The sequence below is a fragment of the Ovis canadensis genome, chromosome 18, assembly GCF_042477335.2.
Source record: "Ovis canadensis isolate MfBH-ARS-UI-01 breed Bighorn chromosome 18, ARS-UI_OviCan_v2, whole genome shotgun sequence".
NCBI lineage: Eukaryota > Metazoa > Chordata > Mammalia > Artiodactyla > Bovidae > Ovis > Ovis canadensis.
Genome location: NC_091262.1, coordinates 43,358,019 through 43,363,876, shown reverse-complemented (window position 1 = coordinate 43,363,876; position 5,858 = coordinate 43,358,019). Strand labels below are relative to the sequence as shown.

At 35.0% G+C, this 5,858-nt stretch overlaps 1 pseudogene; it reads right to left on the bottom strand.

Moving 5' to 3' along the window:
* Positions 1-4,569: 4,569 nt before the first annotated feature.
* Positions 4,570-5,343, bottom strand: LOC138423294 (E3 ubiquitin-protein ligase RNF138 pseudogene; annotated as a pseudogene).
* Positions 5,344-5,858: the final 515 nt, after the last annotated feature.

Here is a 5,858-nt window from a genome sequence, read left to right as displayed (position 1 = left end):
GTTCACAAAAGTGCCTGTGGTCATAGCAGTTTATTATAGAAGCCATGAGAAACCCTACAACTCTCATATCTAGTAAGAAGATAAAATCTTATTGTTGGATGAATGCTAATGAAATGCAACTCTAGCATCTTATGGGTGAAGGTAAAGTGCTATATATTGAAAAGAGAAATGTCTGGGTTTGAACCTCAGTCAGTTTTTACCAGTTGACCTTGTAAAATTTACATCACTTTTTTTAATCTCATGTGTAAAGTAAAAAAGAATACTTGCCTTTTATATTTGTCACAAAGACTAATTAACATTGCCTACCGAAGCTCCTGGCAAAACTTAATACTGTTTTCCAGCATGGACTTAGGCACTTCATCCTCCTGCCTTTTGTCCTTAGCCATCACACCCAACGTGACACAGCACAATAAGGGCTCTTCAATCAGCAATAAGTTCTGCTTTAGATGGAGCACAAGCTGGTTGGATTTGGGCACCCAGTTGTGCTCCATCAATCTCAAGTCTCTTATGTAACCAACGCACATGATCAAAGATCCTATACTTCAAACCTGAATCATCAATCTCAGTGCTAATGGGATATAGAAAAACGTTTTTCCCTGGAAGATCACTAAAAGGTCACAGTCTTGTTTTCCCCAGATAGATTTTCTGTCATATTATATAGTAATGTTCAGTTGGGTGGCAAGATTATTGTCCTCCTGAGAATAACAGTCATCTTTGTAGCTGTTTTACCCAGCTCTCAAACTGGTCTGTGAGTTTCTCTTGAGATGACTTTTTGATTACTGGCATCTAATTTTTAATTAGTTTTGCTTTTTAGACCACAGACAAACAAAATTAACCCAACCATATTCTTCAGTCTAGGGCACACTTACCATTAGTCTTCCCTGCAAAGTCCATTTTGTGTGACTTCATTCATTTTTTATTTATGTTAGTTATTAATTTTCCCCTTCATTCATCATCCCCCTTCCTATTCCACTCGCCAGCTTGACCTTCACAATGTACACACACTGTACCTAAAGTTTATTCAAACAATTTTCATGCATTCACTCAAAACTACATATGATGTATTTCATGTGTATGTGATTAAATGAAAGTAATTTTTTTCATTAATCACACCCAAACTGATATATGTAAATCTAATTCTGACTGCTGCTGAGATCTTCCCTTTGCACACACACAACCTCATCTATTTCTTTTAAGAAAGGCCGCCCGGATCATCTCCAGCACTTGCTCTCATGATGAAGGCTGAATGCCCCCACATCATAAGTCCTTTTTTTGACCACCACTGACACCTTCTTCAGGATACAAGCCCTAGAGACAGACTGCTAGCTGGGAAGGTATACACATACTAATTTCACCTGATTGCCCTCCAGAATGGCTCCACCAGTTTTCACTTCACAAAGTAAACAAATGTTACCATTTCACCTAAAACTCCAATAGCATTTAATGCTATCAAACTTTCTATTTTTTTGCCCATCTGTTAGCAATGCTGTAATATAATGTTTAAATTTGAATATCCCAGAATATTAGTGAGGTTAAGTGCATCCTCATTCAGTTAGCAGCTATTCTGTCTGATTTTCCACCTGAAATGCTTCCTCCTGTGTCTTGCCCATTTTTTTCTACTGGATTTTTGATCTTTCCCTTGATGATTTGTAAGAGTTGTTCGTATATTCTAGGTACTGAAAGGAGTAGAACTCAGGCTGGCACTCATTGTTAACTTAAACTTTGCTAAACAGAAATCACAAATTCTGAATGGGTCAAGTCCATTAGTCCTTTCCTACGTATGACTTTTGGGTCTTAGTGAAGAAAGACTCCATCCGAGTTTACAAAGACATTCAGTATCTTCTCCTGTTTGTTTGACTAGACTTACTTTTTAAAGTGGAACTTTAACCTATTAAATGTTATTGTGTAAGCACGTGTATGTGTGTGTGTGCACACATGCACACGCACACAGTGTAAAGTAGGAATCCAGTTTTCTTTCTCTGTACAAGTAGTCAGCCTGCTTATGCAACACCATTTACTACGTAAAAACCATCCTTACGGACAACATCATATACCATATGCTGAAATACACATGTGGCTCCGTTTGGACTGTCTAGGCTATTCCATTGCTCCTCTCCTAGTAACATATTGCTTTAATAAAGAATTTTAAAATGTGTATTATTTTAAGGTAGGGTAAATACTCCATATTGTGTGCTTCATTTTCACAATTTATTTAGTAGGTTATGCACTTTAAAATCAGTTTATTGATTTTCCTTTAGGGAAGATGATTACAAAATAAAGCCTGGCTATAAGAAATTGATTATATAAACTAATTTATGGTTATTTCACAAAAAATGCAAATAAGTAGAATGTCAACTGAAAGGAAATTAGCATAAATATACTAGAGGATTTTTTAATGAACAAAATTTTCTTTTAAACATGACATACTGAGATTACATTCAAAATTCCACTGAAATTGAAATAAAGAAGAAAAACATAGCATCAGTGTAGAAGGGCAAAGCAAATAAGACTGCATCAATTAATCAATCTTAGGAACCTTTAATAGTGGCAAAGTAGAAGGACAAACGGTCAGAGTTACCAGACCAGGGAAAGCTAAGTGTCTATGAGGAATGCAGCCAGTGGTGATAACAGAAGATACTGCACCCATGGGGTAAAAACATACTTTTAAAAAGCACTCGGTCTGAGAGCAAACACTATCAAAACTTAAAAATATAATGGAAAAGTATATATTCAATAAAAGGGCTGGAAGATGAAATGGAGTTATTCTCTAAGAATGTAGAGCAAAACAATAAACAGACAAACTGTAAGAAAAACAAAAGTTCGGTCTAGGAGGACCAACATGCAGATAACTGGAGTTCCAAAATATGAGAATATATAAAAAGCAAAGAAGAACAATAACAAAAATTAATACTAGAACTCTTGGAATTTTAGGGAATGAGTGTCCAGATCAAAAGTTCTCACTGAACATTTGACACAATGTAGGAAGCTAAATCATAAGAAACCGTTGATATATTATGGGCAGATGACAACAATATGGCGACAAAGAGATGAATACAAAGGATGAGTCATTGCAGTTACCTCAGGCTATAAACAATGCCTCCACCTTCCTAAAGAAAAATGATTCCCAATCCAGACTTCTTCTTCTTTTTTTTTTTTCAAAATTAACATTTTTATTAAATCAAGTTTAAAAAACATTCACTGTAGAAAAGTCAACAAGGGTTTTAACAAAACCAAAATATACCTTTTTATACAACATATGTATATATTAGCAGCAAACTACTTCTGAGATTTTATGTGCTTTTAGTTATTTATTTTAAAGAAAGCATAAACAATTATATTAGTATGGAATGTCAGCTAATCCACTCTTCAGCTTTATTCTGTGATTTGGGCCTTCTAGTACAAGTTATTTTATGACTTTCATTAATGAACACTAAGAATGAACTCAATTTTGACTAAAATGTAGTGAAACAGAGTGGCTGGTAGGATCCATCTCACTACTATAGTCCCGCATTATCTTTCCGATAACAAATGAGCACCATATAAACATTTAATTGTGTAGGTGTGTAAACTCAATTTTTAAGGTGTCATAGTAGCCAAGTAGACAACTTAGCATTTGACTGTTACTTTAAAAATTTGGTAACATACAAAGTTTTAATCAACTCAGATAAACACATCAACCCCATATTACTAATCCCTTTTAAAAATCTTAATAGAAATTCTGCATATACCCAGACAAATTGCATGCTTATATGTGTACATACACATACAAAAGTGCATGTATATATACATACACATCTTTAGCTTTGAACAAATTTCTAAATTGAGATGAAGTCAAACCTCTCATTTAAATATATAGAGAGAATGTAATATCACCAACTGCAAGTTTCTAATACAAGTTTCATCATAGCTAACCAGCAATTCTGTTACTGAAAATTCTGAAGCCAAAGAGCTGTAATTCAGCTTACTGTACTTTAGGCTTACAAATTAGTCAGCCAAACAAACAAGATTTGACATTACCAACTGTCCACCAAAGAAATCAATTTTTCTCTTGATATTTCCTTCTAACAGCAAAAAGGAAATATCTATACAATGAGCTTTTGCTTTTTAAAGAGTTAAAATTATTAAAGAAATCTCACTAGTCTTCAAAAATACTAAACATTATATAAATACAACTTTCTTATAGTTGAATTCTTCAGCTAGAATCTGTATTTTAAAAAGTTTCCTTTGGATTGTTTCATTTAGCACTTCAAGTCTCCATTTGCAACTCAAATAACTGGCTCAGTTTTGTTAGGTTTATATTAATCACATCATTCAGAATTTGGTACTATGTTACCTGTGTACAATAATGTCAATGGAAGGAACTGCACCAAATTTCAAAAGCAAGGAAAAATTCAAGAATATGTAATGCAAAAAAGGTAAGTACAATAGGGATTCTCTTTTCACCATTAATGAAATATAATTTTTTTAATGTTTATAAAGATAATGTCCGAAGCTTTATCTTTTAACTTATCAAAAGAATTAAGCTTTTACATGGCCCACCTTTATTTTTCAATTAAAAAACTAAAACAATAGACTGAATTACTTTTATTAATATACACATCAAGTTATTGAAATGGTGACTTCATGTAGTTTTCTCCTTAAAGATGGCACTTGCAGGTACAAAGATGCAGAGGTGTCTACAGCCTTCAGATGTTTACTTGAAAAGATTCTTCAACCGCAGTTTGATACTGGGTTTCCTCATCTAGCTGAAGATTCACAGGAACTATCTGAAATAGGTGATTACTGTTACAATGATCCAGTAAACGCTGTCTGGTAAAATTTGATTCTTGACACAAGGGACACTTAAAGGTAGGATGCCCAGAAGAACCTGTATTCTCTTGGTAAGTTTCTATGTTATCAGATGCAGATGTTTCACTCCTGTTACTGTTTCCTACTGAATCTTGAGAGATCTGAAAGTTTGGAATGATAGAAGAAACACCATATTCATCTTGATACTTCTTACAAGATTTGTAATGATGTCTCATGCGATAGAATTTAATCTGTTTTGCACAGCATCTGCAGCTACCAGAAAATTTCCTCATGATATTTTCAAGGTTTCAGGACATGCTCTCTCTCTTCTAGTCACATTTCCATGACAGAGGGGACAATGTATTCCACTTTCTCTCATTGCAGTCAGGAAACACTTTCTACAGAAAACGTGCTGACAGGCCGCAGTCCGCATGGGCGTCTTGAGCACCTCCTGACAGACGGGGCAGTAGAAATCATCTTCGGTGTAGGACGTGGCCGCTGAGAGCTCCTCGGCCATGGTGGGCACGAAGGATGAAGGTGATGGCGGCGGCAGCGGCCAAGGTGGCGGTGGCAGCCAGGGGCCCTACTCCCTGCGCCCCAATCCAGACTTCTATGCAAGCTATTCAATTATTCTCAGGTAAGGATATAATGAGGATACTTTTAGAAAGTAAGGTCACAAAATGTGATTGCCACATACCCGCTCTTCAAAGGATTTGTTCTAAAATGTAACAGCAATAAAAGAAGGAAGAAAGTATGAGATCTTAAAAAAAATTAGCTAATTCAAAAATAAACATAAATAATTCTTAGTATGAAGATAAGGCCTTAGTATGACAACTGCATAAGAACATGTCTAAACCTGGTTGACAATTCCATGGGAAGGGTTTCTGGGAAGAATGGGAAATTATTAGCGTCTTGGAAGTACTGGAAAGTTTACCCTTTTTTACTAGAGAGTGTTTACTCGATGTGAATGTTAAAAGCTATTTAATTTAAAATTTATTGATAAGAATATTATAAGCAGCGATTCCTTTTTCTGTGGTCATGTACGGATGTGAGAGTTGGACTGTGAAGAA